The sequence below is a fragment of the Zingiber officinale genome, chromosome 8A (genome assembly GCF_018446385.1).
Source record: "Zingiber officinale cultivar Zhangliang chromosome 8A, Zo_v1.1, whole genome shotgun sequence".
Taxonomy (NCBI): Eukaryota; Viridiplantae; Streptophyta; class Magnoliopsida; order Zingiberales; family Zingiberaceae; genus Zingiber; species Zingiber officinale.
Window position 1 is genome coordinate 1,526,735 of NC_056000.1, and position 25,764 is coordinate 1,552,498.

The following is a 25,764-nucleotide window of genomic DNA, read 5'->3' on the forward strand; positions in this document are numbered from 1 at the left end:
CTAGTTGATTTGGTGAAAATTTGGCACTTCAGTCTTCGGAGGTGCACTCATTTTGACAAGCACTTCATCTGGGAGGGCAACAAAAACCTGTTTAAAAGAAACGCTCATAGTAGAACCAAGAAATTCATTTAGAATTCTGTCAATTAAAAAAAAAAAATTAATCAGGTTGGATAACGTCGAGCTTGGGATGATCGGTCCGGTCCCACGGAAATTTCCTACCGACCACCAGGGTAAATCGGAAAGCGCTCGCAGCGGGCAGTTCAGAAACCCAACATCCTTTAATTGCGTGTCCCATTAGGAAAAAAAAATCTTACAAATTCGTCATAGCTGGGGCTCGAACCGCGGATGTCTGGGTGACAACCTGATATTGGGAATAAACCCGTTTACAATTTGTGTGATCGTCTCAGAAGCTCTTTTCCACGCTTCCGAGTGTGCCAGAGTCACAAGAACTTACAATCAAGTAGGTTTGAGCAGATAATCTCAAACTGTCGACTCTAGCGAGCCGAGCCATGCGGCGAGTAGATGAGTCGCGGACACCGTGAGTTGTCGAGCAGCGCCACGTTGTTGCTGATAGTTGCTGACTGGATGTCGAGAGCTGCAACATGAACTCAGAGTGGATGCCGAGTCCAGCAGAGCGCTGTCTCCTTAAAACAGATTCGGCCCCTCCGCGGTGCTCAGAGAATTAGGTGGACGTCTGTTTCCCAGGATAAAACGGTAAGATCACGAGCACAACTGAGCACTGGTTGTCGTGACGATCTGAACTAGATCCGAAAACTATCACTAGTTCAGTTGAGCAAAAGAAATGCACAACTAAAGGGAAGGAAACATGGGGATTCAAAGAGGAAGGAAAGCAAGTGCTCATGTGCTCTTCTCACACACGTGCTTCTCTCACACAAAGCTCACATAAAGCTCAAGTTTTTGTTCTGCTCTTGCTTCAAGCTTCTTAATGGTCTTATATAGACCTCTGCCTCTTCTCTGCTTGCAACGAGCAAGCCCAACGAGCAAGCCATGTTGTGGCTTGCATGCTTGCCCAAAATGCCAGCAAGCCACGTTAACGTGGCTTGCATGCTTGCCAAAATTGCCAGCAAGCCACAACGTGGCTTGCTTACAAGCTTGCCACGTGGCGAGCAGACAAGCTGCCACGTGGTGTACAGGTAAGCTGGCGACCTTCCTTGTCTTGTATGCCGGCCAACAAGTTGTCTGACTGATATTACAAATAATGGGGTTCACAAATGATCCTTCGGGTTGATGTCATCTGGGCCCTAGATTTTCATCCCCTTTGTTCCGAATCAGCCGGCTGGAAGGCTTCACTTTCTACAACCCACACATCGCGTTTTCATTCAATTTTTCAACAATCCCACACATGAATGAAAACAAGGATTTGTGATAGTTTTCGACAGTTGAGTCGAGTATAGGATAGGTAGGTGTTACCCTTTGAACCTTCTCTTGTAAACTCTGTTTGCTTACTGGCTGATTAGTAGACGTGATGTCTTTGAACTGTTCGGCCGTTGGTGTAAGCATAGACAGATCTTACCCAAGACTCTCCCTGATATAGTTCAGGTCTTATGAGTGTGTTCGTTCTTGGCCATGAACACGCCTGGTTCTGTGAGAAGCTCTCAGAATTGTACCTCTAATTCTCTTCGAAGCGGCCTCACTTCTTTCTCACATAGGTGAACCCTCAAGAGTTGGCATTTACTCTTTTTGATCATTAAAAGCCTATCAGCTTACCCTGGTCTAGTCACTGTTTCATTGGGTTCTCCCTACAGTGTGTCTAATCAGTGCAGATTAGTTGACCTTTTGAACCTAGTTCTTGGGATCTCCAGTCAGCATAGGTTGGGTGTCCTCTGCACTGATTGCTGACAACGGCATCAAGCCCATTCCCTGTGATGAGCTTGCAACTAACTCTCGATTTAACCCCTTGGTTAGTGGATCCGCTAAGTTATCCTTTGACTTCACATAGTCAACAGAGATAACACCAATTGAGAGTAGTTGTCTAATGGTATTATGTCTACGACGTATATGTCTAGACGTACCATTATACAGATGGCTCTGTACTCGACCGATTGCTGATCGACTATCGCAATATATGCAAATCGTCGGCACAGGTTTTAGCCAACGTAGAATATCTTCTAAGAATTGTCGTAGCCATTCAGCCTCTTCACCACATTTGTCAAGAGCTACAAACTCAGATTCCATCGTGGATCTGGTTATTACGGTTTGCTTAGAAGATTTCCAGGAAATGACTGCACCAGCTAGAGTGAAGACATAGCCACTTGTAGACTTAGAGTCTTGTATATCAGATATCCAACTTGCATCGCTGTATCCTTCGATCACAGTAGGATATCTTGTATAGTGCAGTCCATATTCACGAGTGTACCTTAAGTACCTCAGTACTCTTGTTATCCCTTTCCAGTGCTCACTACTGGGATTACTCGTGTATCTGCTCAGTCTGCTTACTGCGTAGGCTAAGTCTGGTCGTGTACAACTCATCAAGTACATCAGATTTCCAATCACTCGCGAGTACTCTATCTACGAGATACTTTCACCTCGATTTTTCGATAGATGTTGACTCGTATCTATCGGCGTTTGTGCCAATGCAGTATCACCCTTGGTGAATTTCTCAAGAAGCTTGTCCACGTAATGAGACTGATTAAGAATAAGTCCTTCTGTCGTTCTAAGAATTTTGATTCCTAGAATCACATCAGCTAGGCTCATGCCTTTCATGTCAAATCTTGAGTTCAACATGTCTTTAGTGGATTTGATTCTCTTATCATTACTCCCAATGATAAGTATGTCATCTACATAGAGGCACAAGATGACATAGTCATTCTCTGTGGCTCTCATGTAGACACATTTATCACATTCATTGATCTTGAATCCACATTCTTTCATGGTATTATCAAATTTCTCATGCCACTGCTTTGGTGCTTGTTTCAAGCCATATAATGACTTTACCAATCTACAAACCTTGTGTTTCTGTCCTGACACAGAAAACCCCTCAGGTTAGTCCATATAGATTTCCTCTTCTAAATCCCCATTTAGAAAGGCTGTCTTTACATCCATTTGATGTATTTCGAGATTCCATAGAACAATTATAGCCAATAATACTCTAATGGAAGTTATTCTAGATACCGGAGAGTATGTATCAAAGTAATCAAGGCCTCTTGTTGTCGGTATCCTTTGATTACCAATCTAGCCTTGTATTTATCGATTGTGCCATCTGACTTCATTTTCCTCTTGAAAATCCACTTGCAACCTAGTGGTTTACTTCCCGGAGGAAGATCCACGAGTTCCCAAGTGTGATTTTGTAAGATAGAATCTATCTCAGATACAATTGCCTCTCTCCAGTGAGGCCCATCAGATGAGCTTACTGCTTCTGAGTAACTCCGGGGCTCACTTTCCAGCATGAAAGTGATAAAATCTGATCCGTAGGATTTTTCTACCCGAGCTCTTTTACTTCGTCTAAGCTCAACCTTAACTGGTTCATCATCATTATCATCTTCTTCTTTGCCTTGTGTTGCATTTGTCTGTTTTGAGGAGCTAGCATCCTCTCAGGTCTTATATGGAAACACATGCTCGAAGAACAAGGCATTTCTCGATTCGATTATCAAGTTCTTGTGTATCTCCGGCATGTGTGACTCATACACACAAAATCTATATGCAGTGCTGTTTTGTGCATAGCCAATGAAGATGCAATCAATAGTCTTTGGTCCTATCTTAATCCTTTTCGGATCAGGCACCAACACTTTGGCAAGACACCCCCACATTCGTAAATATTTGTAGGACGGTTGTCTTCCATTCCACAACTCATAAGGACTCTTATCTATTTTCTTCCGTGGCACCTTATTTAAAAGGTAATTAGCTGTTAACACAGCTTCGCCCCACATGAACTCTGGCAGTCCAGAGCTTAATAGAAAAGCATTCATCATCTTCTTTAGAGTTCGATTCTTTCGCTCAGCAACTCCATTTTGCTGAGGAGTATAAGAAGCTGTTGTTTCGTGTCTGATCTCATGTTCAGCACACAACTCAGCGAATGGTGATACATATTCACCGCCTCGGTCACTTCGAACCACCTTAATCTTTCTATTACGCTGGTTTTCAACCTCATTTTTATAGAGAGCAAATTTCTCTATAGCTTCTTCATCCTTACTTTTGAGAAGATACACATAACAGTATTTTATGTTATCATCTACAAAAGTGATGAAATATTTATTACCACCACGTGTTGGCGTACGTTTTAAGTCGCACACATCAGTGTGGATTAGGTCAAGTGGTTCATTACTTCTTTCAATATGTTGAAAGGATGACCTTGTCATTTTCGCTTCAACACAAATCTCACACTTGTGTTTTGGGTCAAGGTGGAATGTAGGTATGCTTTGCATGTTTATTAATCTACGCAATACATCGTAGTTAACATGTCCTAGTCTACCATGCCACAAACACGAAGACTCAAGCATATAAGTGGAAGAGTTTTCATTTTTATTTATCTTGGGCCTAATGGTCATTACATTGAGCTTAAACAGCCCATCAGATACATAGCCCCTTCCTATAAACACTCCGTTCTTGGACAGTACAACTCTGTCTGACTCAAAGACAATGCGAAAGCCATGCTTGCTTAATAGTGATCCAGATACTAGATTCTTTCGAATCTTTGGAACATACAACACATTGTTCAGAGTGAGATCCTTGCCCGAGGTCATTTTCAGCACCACCTTTCCTTGGCCCATTATGTCATAGGTTGCTGAGTTCCCCATGAACAGTTTGTCTCCAGTGACATCTTCGAAGTTGTGGAGTAGCTCCTTGCTGCAACACACATGTCTGGTGGCTCCAGTATCGATCCACCATTGCCGAGGATTGGAACCTATTAGGTTCACCTCAGAGATCACGGCGCAGAGATTCATATCCTGTTCTCCAGCCAGGTTGGTCTCAGGCTTTTTCTTCTTTGACCTTTTACAGTATGAAGCCTTGTGACCCATACGATCACAATTGTAGCATTTCCTTAAGAACTTCTTTTTCATGTTTTGTCCTTTGGGTTGCGTCGTGGAAGATTTTGGATGCTTCCGTTTTGAGCTTTGTCCGTGCTCAACAACATTGACTTTTACAGTAGCCTGAGAGAACAATTTTCTCTCTGAATTCTTGTTGTCTTCTTCTATACGAAGACGAACAACAAGTTCCTCCAGGTTCATTTCCTTTTGCTTGTGCTTCAAATAATTCTTAAAGTCCTTCCAGCCAGTTGGTAGTTTTTCGATGATAGCTGCCACTTGGAAGGTTTCGCTCAGAGTCATACCTTCTGAGTGAATTTCTTGTAAGAGTACTTGATGCTCCTGGACTTAACTGATTACAGACTTCGAGTCACTCATCTTATAGTCCAGGAAACGACCAACAATAAACTTTTTGGCCCCAACATCCTCCGATTTATATTTCTTGTCCAGAGAGTCTCACAGTTCCTTTGCCGTTTTTTGTTGGAGTGTATACTGAAAGCCTAAACGTTGTAAACATTCATTATGAATAAAGAATCACATTTGGTTAAATTGTCTACATTTAGTTGTAGTTGTTCAATTAATTTATATTGTAGATAACATAGTATGTGGTGTCACATGCAGAAGATAATGTTATCAGTACCTTATAAATTATAAACAGTGGCTCACGACCAAAATGGAAAGGAACAAACCATTAGAAGGTCGTAGTGTAATTAGGTATTAGTTTATCTTGACTATATAATTACACTAGTACACTCAGAGTGTATTGAGTAGGACCATTTGAGGTCGTTTCTTTTATACTTACTTTATAAAGGAACAAAGACCTCAGTTATTATGGAAGTGTGTGCTCTTAATCCTAATATAATAACAAGCACATATATTTGATATTTATTTCTTTAATTTATCAATGGGTGAGATTTAGTTCGATGAATCAATAAACCCGATAAGTTGGAAAATGGTATCACTTATAGTGTGTGTTGTTGATTATAGAAGGAAACTGTGTCCTAGAGATACTAGGTTGATAATGTCCTCAAGAGGAGCTCATAAGGATTGTCATGTTAAACCCTGCAGGTGGACTTAGTCCGACATGATGATAAGGTTGAGTGGTACTACTCTTGGACTAAGATATTAATTAAATGAGATGTCAGTAACTCACTTAATTAGTGGACATTCGATATCTTAAACAAGGGGAGACTAACACACTCATAATAAGAAGGAGCCCAAAAATGTAATTTGGGATTAGTGCGGTAGTTCAATAATAGTTCTCTAGTGGAATGAATTATTATTGATAAAATTAAGTTGTGTGTTCGGGGCGAACACGGGATGCTTAATTTTATCGGGAGACCAAAACCAATTCCTCCTCTCGGTCCCTATCGTAGCCTCTTATTTATAGAGTACTATACCCACCTATACCCACCTAAAGGGGGCCGGCCAAGCTAGCTTGGGAACCAAGCTAGGGCCGGCCTAGGTATAAATTGGGGTGGCCGGCCCTAGCTTGAACCCAAGCTAGAGGGGCCGGCCATATTAATTTAAAAAGGGATTTTAATTTTTAATTTTTATTATGTGGGAGATATAATTTATTAAAGAGAATTAAAATTAAAATATCTCTCTTATAAAAGATCTACAAAAGATTAAAGAAAGAGATTAGATCTCTTTCCTTATTTGTAGATTGGTGAGATATTTTTTTTTTCACTTTAAAAATTATTCACATGTTGTAAAATTAAAATTATAGGAATTTCCTTTTATCAACCATGAAGAGATTTTTAAAGAGAAATTTTAATTTTAAAAATTTCCGGAAACAAATTAGGAAGTTTTAATTGTTGATTAAAACTTGTCTAATTTATCTCTTTTAATGTGGCCGGCCATTAGAGATTAAATTTGGAAATTTTATTTTATTTTTCTCAATTAAATTATGTCAAGGAAATTAAGGAAATTTTATTGTAATTAAATTTCCTAATTTGCCTAGGCCAAGGAATATAAAAGAAGGGGTGAGGGTGCCTTCACAAGACACAACCTCTATTATTTCTCTCCCTCTTTTATTCCTTGGAGTGGCCGGCCATCCTCTTCCTCTCTCCCTCTTTGTGGTGGCCGAAACTCTCAAAGGCTTGGAGCTCTTGTGGCGGCCGGATACTACTTGGAGAAGAAGAAGAAGAAGAAGAAGAAGAGAAAGCTAGCATATGCTTGGTTGGTGTTTTGTTCTTCATCCTTGGTTAAGCTTTTTGTGGCCGAACCTAGCTAGGAAGAGAAGAAGGTGGTTGGTGGTTTCTCATCTCGGAAGATCGTTGCCCACACAACGTCCGAGGTTAGAAGAGGAATACGGTAGAAGATCAAGAGGTCTTTCTAAAAGGTATAACTAGTAATTTTTCATTTCCGCATCATACTAGTTATTTTTGGAAATAATACCAAATACAAGAGGCTTACGATTCTAGAATTTCGAATATGTTTTTCGATGTTGTGTTCTTTTGTTTTTTCTTTTCCTTGTGATTTGATTGTTCTTTTCGGTTAACCTAAAGTTATTTTAGGAAATTAAATATTAGCTTTCTATAAAAGGTTTTGTCTAGTCGGTGGTGGTTGTTCCCATATCCAAGAAGGTCATGTGCCTCGCCACGTCGGTACTGGGAACCGATTATGGAAATTAATATTTAATGGAATTAATAACTTAAGGTGATTTGGGTCGAACGTGTTAAGTTCCGCAGGAGACCCAAGTCAAAACCTAAAAGAACGAATAGATTAAGTTTTGGATCAAACGTGTTACGTTCCGCAGGCGATCCAAAATTTAATTTAAAAGAACACATGGTAGCTAGGAAAAGGTTCAGACCTTTGTACAAAATTTTTGTACAGTGGAACCTCTAGGTTTTCCGAGTAGCAACCAACAATTGGTATCAGAGCTAGGGTTTTGCCTCTGTGTATTTGGTATTAGTTTAATTATGCACATGTCATACATAATTTAGGCAGGATAATAGTAGGATGTGCTAACTTTGTGGATGCAGGATCCAACTATTATGACTTATAGTTATTATGTGTGTGATTGGACCCTTGGACATGTCAAGGGCATTTTATTGTGTGTGCATGATTGTATTATAAAATACAGCAGGAGCTGTATTTAGTTTTATTAGGATTTTATTTTTGATCTAGTTACATGTACATTCCTTTTATGGAATATAGGATCGATGGATGTAAATTTTATTTTATGTTCGATCTAGTTTACATGTACATTCCTTCGAGGAATATAGGATCAAAATGTAAAATTCTATTTATGTCGCGGATCGAATCTTGCAAAGCGTGGAACCTTCTAAGGACCAGAGGCGCAGCGGAACTAGGAGCAAGATGGATGCGACAGCTAGACCCGGTGGCAGTGGCCAAATATGGCAGCAACTTGGGATGACAACACACGGAGGACAACAAGAGATAAAAGTCATAATAGTTGAAAATTAGATTTTCTATTTATTGCTTTTATATTGTGCTGTGTGTGCATGTTAGTTTACATATTTAGTAGGCTAGCATAGTTAAAATTCCTCATTTATAAATAACTAAGTGGGAGAGGGATTTTTAAGTAAATCCCATGGTCTCCATTACTGGTTTGTAAGTGATGCAAACAAGCTTGCGCGTTGGCTCTGAGTGCCTTCCTCCATAACAGATGAGCTTGTTTGTGGATTACTAGAACAGACTTCCATTTTTGGATGACTATAGGAAGTTAATTAAGAGCGTGTGATCTTCCCCAACGGAAGGGACATAATCTTATTAATGGACTTAGTGTCAAGTAATGGTATAAACTTAGACACATCTAATAGTATCCTCCCCATCGGAGTCACTGCTATTATTTGTGTGACCAAATGATACCAACTATTAATTTTATTTGTCAAAAAGTTAGGTTGACAAGATAATAAAATTAATGGGTTAAAACCCTCCTTTTACAAATGTTGAATTTGTATACGTCCACACTAACGTGGCATGCAAAATTCACGGTGTTTGAGGTGTTGGTGAATTTAAATAATATTGTTTGAGGAATCAATATTTTTTTTTACATTCAAAAGTTTTTGACCAAATATTTGATCAAAGACAGATCAACTATTAATTTTATTCGTCATAAAGTAAAGTTGACGAGATAATAAAATTAATGAATAAAATCTCCTCTTCGATTTTGTATACGTCCACACTATCGTGGCATACAAAATTCATGGGGATTTTTAAGGAGTTGATCTTGACCAAGTATTTTTTGTGATTCTTAGGATTTAAAATGTTTGTCAATCCCCTAGTAGTCATACTATAAGAAAGACTTAGTAATCTCAATTGTAATGATTGGAAATAGGACTTGGACATTAAGGTAGACTGTCTTCTTAGAACTAAGAACAATATAGGTGTATTTAATTCATTAGTTGAAACATGTTTAGTGGTGTTATCTACCAGAACCTGGTGTGTAGATACAGATGTCATTAATCATTGCAGGGTTCCAGGAAACCCGGCAACTAAATGAAAATTAAAACACCGTCTACATGGGCACTACTGTAAAAATGGTAGCTGTTGCAGTGGGAGATGTTTATCTTTTGATAAGAATAAAACATAGATTTTTGAGTAATTGTCTTTACGCACCAAGTTTAGAAAGAACTAGTTTTCAGTTTCTAAACTATTTAAAGAACTTGATATTCTGCCTCTTTTAAATAACAAAGTTGTTATTAAGAAAAAGAGGGAAGTTATCTGTTCTGGTACGTTGGTTGGCAATTTATAAATCCAATAACTCTCACGATGCAACAAATGGAAATTAGTAACACATCTTCTAACTTTAAGAGAAAGTAACCTTCGAAAATGAACCAATTATATCTTTGGCTTCTAAGGCTAGGTTATATTAACTTGAGTAGGATTCATTGGTAGCTGATGAACTTTTGGGTTCATTAGTAGTGGAAATCTTTCCAACCTACGAGTCTTACTTGGAAGGAAAAATAACCAAGAAGCTTTTAAGTCTAAGGGGTAAGGAGTCAAAGATATATTGGAATTGGTTCATTCTGATTTGTGTGATCCTATGAGCATCCAGGCAAGAGGTTGTTTCAAATATTCATCTATTTTATAGACAACTATTTGAGATACGGATATATTTACTTGATGTGCCGCAAGTCTAAGTGCTTTGATTAGTTCAAAGAATACGAGGCTGATGTGGAGAAACGACAAAGTAAAAGTATCAAGACACTACGGTAAGATCGTAGTGACAAGTACCTCTTGGGAGAATTTAGGAGTCATTTATCAGAAGTAGGGATTCAATCCCAACTAACTGCACCTGGTACACCCCAACAGAATGGTGTAGGAAAAGGAAGGTATAGGACTCTTATGGAAATAAGTAGATTGATGAGTTATATCAAAATCATTTTAAGAATATACTCTAGAAACAGGAGTGAATATAGTACCTTCTAAAGTCAGAACTCTCTACTCATATAGAATTGCTGAATAGGTGTAAGCCTATTTCGAAGCATATTCGGATTCAGGTAGTCCAGCACATATGCAGAAGAGAGACAATGATAAGTTGGACAGGAATTCACTTGTTTGTGGGTTATCCTAGTGAAATGAAAGTAGGTTTATAGTCTTAAAAATCAGAAGGTCATTGTTAGCATCAAAGATCGATTTTTAGAAAATGACTATGTAATAAACCATGTGCCCATAAGAAAATTTGTTCTTAAGGAAGTAATAAAAGGTATGTCTAATCTAGTACCAACTGTACAAGATGAGATATCACAAGGAAACTGCAACACGTATCACAAATGATACACAATTGCAGAAAGTGCCTTGTCGTAGTGGGAGGGCTGTTAAGCAACCTAAAAAGATTCATGTTTTGGGAGAGTTTTTGGACTCGATCCCTGGAGGACATGAACCTGATCTCCGGACATATGACGAAACACTCCAAGATAAAGATGCAATATCTTGGCAAAGAGTAATGAATAACAGAATTAGAATATATGTATTCTAATAAAATCTGGAAGCTTGTAGAACCACCAAATGGTGTAAAAGCCTTTGGGTATAAAAAGGTCTATAATAGGAAAAGAGGGATAGACAAGAAGGTAGAAACTTTCAAAGCAAGGCTAGATGAAAAAGGAAACTTTTTCACTGGTAGTCATGCTTAAGTCTATCCGGATTCTTTTATCTATTTGGTAAGTGGATGTCAAGACAACATTCCTTAATGGAAATCTTGAAGAAAACATCCATATAAAGCAACCAGAAGGGTTCATTGCAAAGGGCTAAGAGCATCTTGTGTGCAAGCTCAATCAGTCTATGGACTGATACAAAGCTTCAAGGTCTTGGAACATCCAGTTTATCAAAGTAATCCAGACCTTTGGATTCATTTAGTAACTGGATAAGTCTTGTGTATACAAAAGGTGTGATGGAAGCATGGTGGTATTTCTTGTACTATATGTAGATAACATTTTTGGTAGTTGGAAACAATATCAAAATGTTGTCAGAAGTAAGGGTATGGTTGTCCAAACAATTCGATTTAAAGGACTTGGAAGAATGTATATATTCTTGAGATCAAAGTAATAAGGGATCGCAAGAAAAGAATATTTTACTTATTCCAAGCTTCATACATCGGAAAAATCCTTGCTCGTTTTAAGCATGCAAAACTCCTCGACAGGTTTCTTACCTTTTAAGCATGGAGTGTCTTTATGTAAAGAGATGTCTCCGATGACATCAAAGGAGATTGAGGACATGTAGGCAGTTCTTTATGCTTCAGCAGTTAGACAACCTAATGTATGTTATGCACGAGATCAGAAATCTGTTTTGCCAAGGGCATAGTTAGCAGATATCAAAGTAACCCTAGACAAGGACATTAGACTGCAGTAAAGCATATATTAAAGTACCTTAGAGGCGCTAGAGATTATATGCTAGCTTACAAGACAGTTAATTTGGTCCCTGTGGGTTACACAGATTTTGACTTCCAATCGGATAGGGACAATAATAAGTCAACCTCGGGGTTTTGTGTTTACTTTAGGAGGTAAAGTCATAACTATGGAAAAAAGTGATAAGCATAGGTGTTTTTCTGGACTCCACCATAGAAGCTTAGTATATGGCAAGTCTCTGAGGTAGCCATAAAAGCTGAATGACTCAATAACCTCAAGATAGACTTAGATATAATTTCTGGTTTGTCCAAAGATTATTACAATTTATTGTAATAATGTTGGTGCAGTAGCAAACTCAAAGAAACCATAAGTCTATCAGGTAAGTAAACACAATAGAGCGCGAGTACCACCCAATACGAAAAATCGTATAAACGAGGAGAAGTTGTTGCCGCCTAGATTGCATCAGGTGATGACCTATAGATCCTTTCACTAAGGTCCTTAAGGCAAGAGCTTTTGATGGGCATGTTGAAGGGTTGTGAATCAAATGTATGGCAGCAGATATGGCAGCTTAGTCTTTTAGTATAAGTGGGAGATTGTTGGAGTGTATACTGAAAGCCTAAACTTTGTAAACATTCATTATGAATAAAGAATCACATTTGGTTAAATTGTCTACATTTAGTTGTAGTTGTTCAATTAATTTATATTGTAGATAACATAGTATGTGGTGTCACATGCAGAAGATAATGTTATCAGTACCTTATAAATTATAAACAGTAGCTCACGACCAAAATGGAAAGGAACAAACCATTAGAAGGTCGTAGTGTAATTAGGTATTAGTTTATCTTAACTATATAATTACACTAGTACACTCAGAGTGTATTGAGTAGGACCATTTGAGGTCATTTCTTTTATACTGACTTTATAAAGGAACAAAGACCTCAGTTATTATGGAAGTGTGTGCTCTTAATCCTAATATAATAACAATCACATATATTTGATATTTATTTCTTTAATTTATCAATGGGTGAGATTTAGTTCGATGAATCAATAAACCCGATAAGTTGGGAAATGGTATCACTTATAGTGTGTGTTGTTGATTATAGAAGGAAACTGTGTCCTAGAGATACTAGGTTGATAATGTCCTCAAGAGGAGCTCATAAGGATTGTCATGTTAAACCCTGCAGGTGGACTTAGTCCGACATGATGATAAGGTTGAGTGGTACTACTCTTGGACTAAGATATTAATTAAATGAGTTGTCAGTAACTCACTTAATTAGTGGACATTCGATATCTTAAACAAGGGGAGACTAACACACTCATAATAAGAAGGAGCCCAAAATTGTAATTTGGGATTAGTGCGGTAGTTCAATAATAGTTATATAGTGGAATGAATTATTATTGATAAAATTAAGTTGTGTGTTCGGGGCGAACACGGGATGCTTAATTTTATCGGGAGACCAAAACCAATTCCTCCTCTCGGTTCCTATCGTAGCCTCTTATTTATAGAGTACTATACCCACCTATACCCACCTAAAGGGGGCCGGCCAAGCTAGCTTGGGAACCAAGCTAGGGCCGGCCTAGGTATAAATTGGGGTGGCCGGCCCTAGCTTGAACCCAAGCTAGCTTGGCCGGCCCCCTTTAGGTGGGTATAGAAGGTGGGTATAGGTGGGTATAGTACTCTATAAATAAGAGGCTACGATAGGGACTGAGAGAAGGAATTGGTTTTGGTCTCCCGATAAAATTAAGCATCCTGTGTTCGCCCCGAACACACAACTTAATTTTATCAATAATAATTCATTCCACTAGAGAACTATTATTGAACTACCGCACTAATCCCAAATTACATTTTTGGGCTCCTTCTTATTATGAGTGTGTTAGTCTCCCCGTGTTTAAGATATCGAATGTCCACTAATTAAGTGAGTTACTGACAACTCATTTAATTAATATCTTAGTCCAAGATTAGATCTCTCTTGTAAAAGATCTAATTTTATCAATAATAATTTTTAATTTTTATTATGTGGGAGATATAATTTATTAAAGAGAATTAAAATTAAAATATCTCTCTTGTAAAAGATCTACAAAAGATTAAAGAAAGAGATTAGATCTCTTTCCTTATCTGTAGATTGGTGAGATATTTTTTTTTTCACTTTAAAAATTATTCACATGTTGTAAAATTAAAATTATAGAAATTTTCTTTTATCAACCATGAAGAGATTTTTAAAGAGAAATTTTAATTTTAAAAATTTCCGGAAACAAATTAGGAAGTTTTAATTGTTGATTAAAACTTGTCTAATTTATCTCTTTTAATGTGGCCGGCCATTAGAGATTAAATTTGGAAATTTTATTTTATTTTTCTCAATTAAATTATGTCAAGGAAATTAAGGAAATTTTATTGTAATTAAATTTCCTAATTTGCCTAGGCCAAGGAATATAAAAGAAGGGGTGAGGGTGCCTTCACAAGACACAACCTCTATTATTTCTCTCCCTCTTTTATTCCTTGGAGTGACCGGCCATCCTCTTCCTCTCTCCCTCTTTGTGGTGGCCGAAACTCTCAAAGGCTTGGAGCTCTTGTGGCGGCCGGATACTACTTGGAGAAGAAGAAGAAGAAGGAGAGAAAGCTAGCATCTCTTGGAGCTTGGTTGGTGTTTTGTTCTTCATCCTTGGTTAAGCTTTTTGTGGCCGAACCTAGCTAGGAGGAGAAGAAGGTGGTTGGTGGTTTCTCATCTCGGAAGATCGTTGCCCACACAACGTCCGAGGTTAGAAGAGGAATACGGTAGAAGATCAAGAGGTCTTTCTAAAAGGTATAACTAGTAATTTTTCCTTTCCGCATCATACTAGTTATTTTTGGAAATAATACCAAATACAAGAGGCTTACGATTCTAGAATTTCGAATATGTTTTTCGATGTTGTGTTCTTTTGTTTTTTCTTTTCCTTGTGATTTGATTGTTCTTTTCGGTTAACCTAAAGTTATTTTAGGAAATTAAATATTAGCTTTCTATAAAAGATTTTGTCTAGTCGGTGGTGGTTGTTCCCATATCCAAGAAGGTCATGTGCCTCGCCACGTCGGTACTGGGAACCGATTATGGAAATTAATATTTAATGGAATTAATAACTTAAGGTGATTTGGGTCAAACGTGTTAAGTTCCGCAGGAGACCCAAGTCAAAACCTAAAAGAACGAATAGATTAAGTTTTGGATCAAACGTGATAAGTTCCGCAGGCGATCCAAAATTTAATTTAAAAGAACACATGGTAGCTAGGAAAAGGTTCAGACCTTTGTACAAAATTTTTGTACAGTGGAACTTCTAGGTTTTCCGAGTAGCAACCAACATTTTTATCTCACAATACACAAGATAGAGTGAGTCGGCAAGATTGTTAAGGATGTAGTTTCGATAGAGGAACTCAGACTCGTTCCATTTGTCGATAAGAAGGAGGGTGTTCACCTCATCTACACCCTTAACAACCTTGGGAATCTCCTCGGTCAAGATACGTGCCAGACCTAGCGTGGTTAAGTAGAAGAACATCTTCTGCTGCCACCGCTTGAAATTCACTCCTGTGAATTTTTCTGGCTTTTCCCCATGATTGATTGGTACGTTCCCAATCGGGGCAGAGGAGGCCGGCACATGTTGAGCCTGTTGCATCTCAACATTTTCTGCCGCCATAGTAACAGAACGAATCTGTTTTAAGTTTTGTTGGGAATAAACCCGTTTACAATTTGTGTGATCGTCTCAGAAGCTCTTTTCCACGCTTCCGAGTGTGTGCCAGAGTCACAAGAACTTACAATCTAGTAGGTTTGAGCAGATAATCTCAAACTGTCGACTCTAGCGAGCCGAGCCACGCGGCGAGTAGATGAGTCGCGGACACCATGAGTTGTCGAGCAGCGCCACGTTGTTGCTGAGAGTTGCTGATAGGATGTCGAGAGCTGCAACATGAACTCAGAGTGGATGCCGAGTCCAGCAGAGCGCTGTCTCCTTAAAACAGATTCGGCCCCTCCGCGGTGCTTAGAGAATTAGGTGGACGTCTGTTTCCCAGGATAAAACGACAAGATCACGAGCACAACTGAGCACTGGTTGTCGTGACGATCTGAACTCGATCCGAAAACTATCACTAGTTGAGTTGAGCAAAAGAAATGCACAACTGAAGGGATGGAAACATGGGGATTCAAAGAGGAAGGAAAGCAAGTGCTCATGTGCTCTTCTCACACACGTGCTTCTCTCACACAAAGCTCACATAAAGCTCGAGTTTTTGTTCTGCTCTTGCTTCAAGCTTCTTAATGGTCTTATATAGACCTCTGCCTCTTCTCCGCTTGCAACGAGCAAGCCCAACGAGCAAGCCACGTTGTGGCTTGCATGCTTGCCAAAAATGCCAGCAAGCCACGTTAACGTGGCTTGCATGCTTGCCAAAATTGCCAGCAAGCTTGCCATGTGGCGAGCGGACAAGCTGCCACGTGGTGTGCAGGTAAGCTGGCGACTTTCCTTGTCTTGTATGCCGGTCAACAAGTTGTCTGGCTGATGTTACAAATAATGGGGTTTACAAATGATCCTTCGGGTTGATGTCATCCGGGCCCTGGATTTTCATCCCCTTTGTTCCGAATCAGCCGGCCAGAAGGCTTCACTTTCTTTGTGGGACTACAATCCACACGTCGCGTTTTCATTCAATTTTTCAACACCTGAATACCCTGTCGCTGTACCATAGCCCCGAAGGTGAATTCTGTCAATTAAAGCACTTAAGCCTAAAGGTTTGATTCAAAATAATATGTTTAGTTGGGACATTACTTGCATCTTCTGCCTTTTAATACCTTAAGTTCTGGTCTTCTGCACCTTGAGCAAAGTTTTAGACACTATACCCCAGTTTAGCTTAAGGTATTGTCTCTCAACAAAGAGATGGTTAACTGAGGTGATGAAGAAATAGAAAACATGGGGAGGTGGAGGGAGGAATGACAAGAAAATTATACTTTATCAACATGTGTTAATTAACTTAATTTTTCCGTCTGATTTTGGGTGGATGAGTTACAAAGGATGAATGCTTAAATTTATTTTCTCAAATATCTATATTCCCTCTTTGTTTGTTAAGGGAAATGAGAAATAGACAAGGCTTTATCACCTCAAGGTAGAAGAGAGAAAATGAGTTTCAGATAAGGGGAAGACATTTTTTTGGTGAAGGAAGACAGAATTCAGAATTCAAGAGGAGTTCCACTCTCGATCAGTCAAAGCAACCTAGTGAAGTGAAAAAAAAAAACATAAAAGAAAGTTCCTTACGGACAAAATATTACATGTGTGGCAAAATTGTCATAATTCTTTTGAGTGTTCTATGATAAAAAAAAAAATCTGTTAAAAGAAAAACCTGATATCATACGCTTTCTACAATATAAATTGTAAAAAAATATATATATTCACCAAAATATAGAGAATATTTTGATGGCCAACTATGAAAAAAAAAGAAATTGACTCGTAAAATGTGGACAAAAGATAAGGAATTTAACTTTTTTTAAAACTATATATATATATATATATATATATATATATATATATATATATATATATATATATATATATAAAAGGACTTTATCGCTTCGGACATAAATCCTTATTATATATATATATATATATATAAAAGGACTTTATCGCTTCGGACATAAATCCTTATTTACAATATTTTGATCGCTTAGAGAATATCTCATTATGTACAACTCAAAAGTGCCATCTAGACCCTTATTTATACATTGGAAATTTCCAATAATTTATAATTTCATTTAGTTTCCAACAAAATGTAGTCCAAGAAAATGTACATCCAAGAAGTCAACTTGCATTTCCAACAAAATTTAGTTCCACGATGCCAACTTGAGTTTTTAACAAGCTGTAATTCCAAAAAGTGAATTTGCATTTTCCAACAATAATTCCAAGCAAACTTGTGATTCCAAAAAGTTTAGTTCCCACGAATCAATTTACATTTAGTTTCAAAAAATCAATCAAAATTTTACTAAACTTTTGTTATCTTTGTTAAAGTTGATTGGCTGTCACTAACCCTAAAATCTCAAGCTAATAAAAATAGGATCAATTTATACATTAAAAAAAGATAGCTTGTGCGGTACATAAAACTCCCGTCAAGTCCCCAACATCAATTTTATTTTTAAAATTTAATGCTTAACATAATTCGCAGCCCAATATTTAATTTGCTTAGTCTTGAAATAGGATTGAGAATAATGATAAATTAATTCTTTTTTTAATTCAATGCACAACACACTGTGATCCTTCACTAAATCTTTTCCCTTTTGGATAGTGGGCGTTCCAATAATTGTGCTCTGCCCAAACATACATTCAAATGTCTCGTGAATGTTAATGCGTTTGATGAATTTGAATGTTGTGGATGTGAATATGTATTGGTTTGTTTATCTTAAAAAAAGTGGTGGCAAAAATTTTTAGAAAAATAATGATGGAAATAGTATTTTCAGTCGCTAATGTTAGCAATGGAGATCAATTTCCGTTGTTATATTTAGCGACCAGATTTTAATGTCGTCGTTAATTTTAGCAATGAAAATTAGATTCCATCGCTAATGAGTAACGAAAACAAATTTTGATTGCTAAAATGAGGTCGGCAATGGAAATTGGTGTGACCAAAATATTCTGTCACTAAGTGCACTTAGCAACTGATCCAATTAGCTATTATTATGCACACAATTAGATCAGCTATATTTGGGATGATCCAATTTAGTTAAAAATATTATTAATTAGTATTGATTATTTTGCATCCCAATTCTCTAGGAGATTAGCTAATTAGTTTTTAGAAATCTAGATAATAGTTCTCGGTATCTTTCAAATCTTCTGTGACATGATTTGATTTTCTATGATGAGTGTGTTTCAGTTCGACACATGAACTAGCATGCTTCTCAAGCCGCAAAAAGTTAGGAGATATGACAAAGTTAAAAGTATTTTCCAGTAAAATTTGGTCTTCATAATGAGTGAGGCTTGCGGAATGTGTACAGGTTCATTTTCAAATGCATGTGATTCTTGTGCCTCTAATGAGTACTTCTCAGAAGTATCTAAAATAATTTATTTCTTTAGGAAGAAAAATAAAATAAACACCTTTCATAAATTTAATAATACTTTATAATTTAAAATAATAAAAATTTAACCGTAAAAAAAATCTAGATCACTACTTTGTGAGTTTTATTTGCTTGTATTATTTTCTCATTCAGTTATAATAATTCTGTACATGAATGAAACTGAAAATGACAAGAGCATGAGGAGGAGCCCCTACCAGCATATCCTAGGGTTAACGTAGAGAAAGTAAATCATAATGAATGTAGAGGGGGGGGGGGGGGGGGGGGGTTGAGTTATACTAGGTGTAGAAATTTATATCTCACTAGTCCCAAGATTCGACAAATACCTCATGTGACATAACCACATCTATCTAATATGACAAACAACCACATTTATCGAAAAAAACGTGACAATATACTCATTGTAGTCATCTCTCACTCTTTCATTATGTTTTAATATATTAGCCTCTAGATTAGTTCTATCAAAATCTTTAAGTTGACTATGTTTGACAAAACAAATTTAACAGAGTCATGCTACTCGCATGATGACTCGGTCAAGTTTCTTTACCACATGATTTAAAGTATATAAAATGTGCACCGCAGACCTTAATTTACTCCTGACAATTCTATGTTTCTTGATGAAGTCTTGATGCATTATGTTGCCATTCAAATTGATGGAAAATGGAACCTTCTAGTTACTTCTCCAACCTTTGCCAAGACCATTGATATTTAGTAAGAGATGTTCCTTGCATTCCTAAAAGACAAGTTCCATGAATGGAAGTGACACATTAGTTATGGAAGTACCTAATAAGGAGATGTATATGAATGAGACCGGCTCTTGTTTGTCATAATATTTTTTATCCAAACTTATTTTACTCTCTTTATTAAATTTGTATGTCACACCTCAACTTGTTTGATCAATCTCGTTAACAATCTGACTTTTGAGAGAAAAAAAAATTAATGACAATGCATACATAAACTATGATTATCATTTCAAGATCAGACATCAACTTTTTAAAGAAAAAGTTATCCATAAACTCTCTTATTGTTACTGTTAGTATTAACCCTAGCATTAATTATGAGATGATAGTAAAAGGCTCATTTTGTATCATATATCATTATTAATAAAAGACAAAGTTGGTTATTATATTTATTTCAGTTCAGTGCCAATTGAATAAGTATAATAATATCCTTGAATAGTAGGTTCTTATCTACAGTATATCAATTGGTTGAATTGATAGTGAAATATTGTAGAGAACACTACTCTTAACTGTTTCTAGTCAAACATTAATATACAAGGACAATATTAATGCATTGAGACTAGCATGTAGGTCAACGGATGACTTGATCTCACAAGTCATAGATATGAGATATCAGGTTGACACATAAGTATATATTAGAGAATATATACTGAATGACCCACCATGAGAATATTTCATGGATCGTTATATGAGCGTCATAAACACTCTCATATGACTATTGGTATGAATAGTCCTTTGACCTGAAGTCACTACGGTTCCCTACATAAGAAGTTGTATACTTTGGTATCGGCAAACATCATTTGTAACAAGGTGGACAATAAAGTCGATCACTGGGTATGCAATGAATTATGCGGAGCGATGTGAGTGATGTAGATGGGATATATCCCTTCCATATGACGGAAACGATATCTATGGACCCCTTGATTAGTAGGACACAAAAAAAGCATGGTCATGCTCAAATGAGTCAATATGAGATATTGAGCTTATTTGATTGAGTGTATCTACTTAGAGATCAAGAAACACAAAGGTTGATAAGAGGATGACACGGTCTATGCCTCATTGATCAATCTAGATATCAATGATAGAGGGACCAAGTCATACAAGATAATAACCACGGACAGGTTAGGTCGGATCTTGACCTTCTCGTCACTTGGGTAGCAATGATGCCTTGCTAGATGCCACTCATTGCTTATGTATCTAAATGTTGATTTGGGTACATTGCCAACGTTTCGAGAACCTATTGGGTCACACACAAAGAACAAGTAGATTTGAAGATGAGTTCATATGATGAATCATTGGATTAAGTCTAATCCGAATTGGACTTATTGAGTTGGACTCAATTGGATCTAATTGTTGGATTAAGTCCAATTCAAATTAGACTCAAGGAGACAAGTTGAATTAATGAAATAGTCATTCATTGAATTTGAATTGCATGAGGATTAATTGAGTAAGACTCGATTGAATTAGACTTGAGTTAGACTCAAGTGAGTTAGACTTGAGTTAGACTCAAGTGAGTTATACTTGAGTTAGACTTAAGTGAGGATAAATGAGAAGACATTCATTGAATTTTCGAAATTCAATGAATCATTACATTCAATTTTTGAAATTGAATGAAAAATGAGGAGTTTCAAAATGACCCTTAATGGAGAGTGAATACTCATTAAGGCTCATTAATAGAATTAATGTCATTAAGTGTTTTCATTGGATAAAAAATACTTAAGCCATTTTACTCTCATTTTTCCTTACTTTTCGTTATCCTTCCTCTTCTTCTTCCTCTCTTGGCCGAAATCACTCTTGGTTGCTAGTACAACCATAAGTGTTTTACTTCTTCATATTTGTGAGTTTATGAGGCAAACGGAGGAACACTTGTTCATGTGGATACTGAAAGAGGCACGGACGCTTGATCGTGTTGAGATCCGAGCTGTCAGGAGATCATGTGCACGCTACAAAGGTATAATCTCTCACGCTATAGAAAACTTAGTATATGTAGGAATTTCTCTTTCTCTTCGCATGGATCTTCTGGAGGAAATATGTTTTTTCGTTGCGCGTTTGCGTGTTTAAGCAACATATTTCCTTACAGTTACAAACTTAATCATTCATTCAAATCTAGATAAGGATAATTGTATAAGGCTATATAGTGGATTTTTGACTACGTAACACATCTGTTTGCCACATTAACGAATCAAACTAAAAACTGAAATCATAATGCGAATATAGTTGTATATTACCCTTTCTAATCCACCATTACTTTGTAAAGTAATCCTTTAGTTTCTAAAATTAAGAAATGGTTAGATAGCATAACAATTGTACATGACAAGTGGAATCTTGGCTAGATAACACATCTCGATGCCATGTTAACACAATCAAACTAATAAATAATATTTGCATATGAATATATTTGGGTGTTACCATTTTTAATTCTTTCATCTAAATTATATTCTTTAAGTTTATATAGTCAACACATCGTTAGCTAGCATCCTTAATTAAGTGCAGACTCCTCCTACTTGAGTGTCAAGAGGCACTACAAGATCAATAAGGGTGGTTCGATACAGTATAGCAAATTTTAAATCGCATATTGTAAACTGTATCAAAAATTTTAATATAAAATAAATTATATCGATATTGCACTGAAAATTCAGTATACCAAAAATTTAGTATACCAAATTTTGATATGATATAAATTCTATAATATTTATAATAATATTGGTACTCCACTATAGAATTTCTTACAAACCTTTGCCAATTAGTCATAACCAGCTGAGTCCAATGCTTACGAAAATACCTATAGTTAGAACTGCAAACAACAAGTTTTCCAATGCATTTTGCTTCGGACCCTACACTATACATACAACAAATAAAAATTCATGAACAAAATGTGTATGTATAATGATCTTGATTGATTAGTAATTACCTTGTATCCTTTTGGCGCTTTTGACAAAATGCAAACACTAAGGTAGCCATAGCTGAGTCCGTCTTCTCCATGCAACACTGTGAAATAGAATGCTAGGATGAAGAGGAAACACGAGCGACAAGCAAATATGAGGTCTTTCCTTGATACCAACTTGATCAGCTTTAGAAAAGGTACATACCCACGCATAAGGTCCAAAGGTGGTAAATGGCAATCAAAACGAGTGTATACCTGGGTCAAATTAAATTTATCATTTTATTTTTATGATAAATTCTTCTCTGAATAGATAATGCTCGAGCACTTACCATGATCCCAAAAAAAAAAGTGGAACCGCCACATCAGCGGCCCCCCTAGAGCCGGTCCCACGGATATGAAGGGAGGTAAATGCAGGTACACAGGTGGAAAGTGCATGTCGGAGACGTTAACTTACCATGATCCCAAGCTATGAGATCTTGTATCTTTGGCTATGAAACTAGGGAAATTTGATAGTGTCAAGACATATATCAGGAAGATGTCAAGCGCGTAGGGGTGACTGGTGAACATTTGGTTAATTCAATTAGTTCGGTTAATTCGGTACTAATTTTGTATAAATTCTTTTTATTATTTTTTAAATAAATTCGGTTAATTCGGTGTTAATCGAAATAACAAATTTTTAATTTGATTCGGTTAATTTAGTTTTAGTAAAACTTTGATTCGATCCAGTTAACCAAAACTAAATCGATTTTTGATTAATTCGGTTAATTTATGGATCGAATTAACTGAATGCTCACCCCTACAAGCGCGTAATCGATATTTTAAACTAGAAGTTCTTTGTTACTTAAGCGCTCAAACTGATTCGGATCCTCCATCACTTGCAACTGCAATGAATTATTCACATCCGAGACAAACTAAACTGCTTATTGAAAACTGAAATTAAGCAATGCCATAATGTTATTTTATGAATCTTACAGCTACATAGTTTACGGATAATTGAATACCAACAGCAGCAAGATCAACAGTAACTGCCATTGATCACTCAGAAGTAGCCTTTGCTCGGTAGTATTTGACAATTGGTAATTTAGGAAATATAAATGAGTAGAGAAAGACGACAAGCAGCTCAAAGAATGTTGAGATTGCAAGAAACAACACTAAAAAAGGAGGATTTATATCTCTATGTAGGATAAAGTAGATCTTAACTTATTAATCTACTTAGTGTGTAAATATTCTACATACTTGCCCCCTTGTGAAGGCCCTCATCTGAACTCTCAAAAGTTGATTTCGTGATTAATCTCAAAGTAGCTGTCAGGGTCCTAGCAGCTGCAAACCTAGCCATGAGAGACTGCAATAGTTGTTTTCAGAAAAAAAAGTTTGTATTATTAACTAATCCTACACGCTGCCAGTGAACTAAAAAAATTAGATGGGCAAAGATCCTCACTATAATAAGCTCTGGACACATCAAAGATATATAGATATATCACCTACCATTCCTCCTGCAACGTAACCGCCGACAATAACAAATATTGCACTCGTTATACAGACACCAATAAAGATCCCCAACCCACCTTTACTCGTTGGCCCTAAGTCTAACTGTGCTCAATCAAGAATGAAATTGAATATATAAACATGCAATTTGAAAAAAAAAAAGAGATGCTTTAGAAAAAGTCCATTCCTGATACTAACCATAATTAGGCCAAGTGAGCTTACGAAGAAGAGTGAATAGCCTAACAGGTTTCGACATCTAGTATTAAGGTGATGTTTGGTTCTTTCCTATGAATCAGAATGGAAATGAGTATCATAGTATTGTGGCATGAGAATCGGTATGAGCTTGGGTATCATTCTTAAAAATAATATTTGGTTAGTTGAATATTTCAATCGGAATGAACCTAAATTTCCTTTTTTACCCTTAGAGGAAAATAAGATAAAAAATTAGATGGAAGAGAAAGTTGAAAGTGAGAGAAACATATGAATAGAGAGAACGATGAGAGAAAAAGTGTGATGAGAGAGAAAGTATGATGAGAGAGAAAATATGATGGGAAAAGTGAAAAAAGGGAAAGTGTGATGAGAGAAAATGAGGAGAGAGAGCATAATAGGAGGGATTGAGAAGAGAAAAAGTATAATAAGAGAGAAAGTGTGCTGAGAGAAATGAGAGATTGAGGAGAGAAAGTATGATGAGAAAATGTGATGAGAGAGAAAGTGTGATGGAAAAAATGAAGAGAGGAAAAATGTGATGAGAGAAAATGAGGAGAGAGTGTGTGATGGAAGAGAATGAAAAGAGAGAAAGTGTAATGAGAGAAAATGTGGATAGAGAGTATGGTAAGAGAGATTGAGGAGAGAGAAAGTATAATGAGAGAAAAAGTATGATGAAAAAATGAGGAGAGAATGAAGAGAGAGTGTGTGTGTGATGAGAGAGAATACAGAGAGAAAATGGTAGAGAATGTGTGATGAGAGAGAGAATGAAGTGAGGGAGGTATGTTGAGAGAGAAAGTGTGATGATAAAATGAGGAGAGAGAAAGTATGATGAAAGAAAATAAGGAGAGAGAGTGAAATGAAATAAAAATTGAACAGATATACTAAGAATATATTCGTCCAAAACTTAATTCTCATTCCTATTGGCCATCAAATCCCAAGAAGGGGGTGAGTTTCATCCAAACCCAAATTTTTGGATTTCATTCAAAAATCTTGATTCCATTCCCATCAACCGAACACAAGGTTTGAGAATGAATCCATTCTCTCATTCCCAAACCTCTAAACCAAACGCCACCTAAGTCTTGCTTCGTGATACGCTAGTATGACTGTTGTTACCGAGGCAAAAGATTGGTAAACAAATGTGAGTGCTTCATTTGATGGTACAGTTGAAATAAAATTAAAAAAGGAATAACTAAAGGACATATCAAAAGGTAAGAAGTCATTCTTATCGAAATATGGAAAAAATATAAAAATTCAATATACTATATTTATTGTACCGAAATATACCGATTTTATGGTATATCAAAAATTTTGGTACGATATTATATCCGAAGAAAATTTACAATAAAATAAACCAGTTGATGGATAGCCAACGCGTAGCAACAAGACAATTGCAATAATCAATATTGACAGAACAACTTTTACTTTAGAAAAGATAACAAAACAATTTTACAAGTGGTACAAAGATCATGTCATATATGTTGAGCTAGCTGAGTTATAGCAGCTGCGCTATCTCAATTTACAAGCATTAGCGACCAGTAAAGATGATTATGTATGAAATGAAGGCTAAGGATTTTGTAGAAAAAATCAAATAAA

At 36.7% G+C, this 25,764-nt stretch overlaps 1 pseudogene; it reads right to left on the bottom strand.

Annotated features, from left to right (window-relative positions):
• On the bottom strand, positions 1 to 25,697 carry LOC122009502 (annotated as a pseudogene).
• Positions 25,698 to 25,764: the final 67 nt, after the last annotated feature.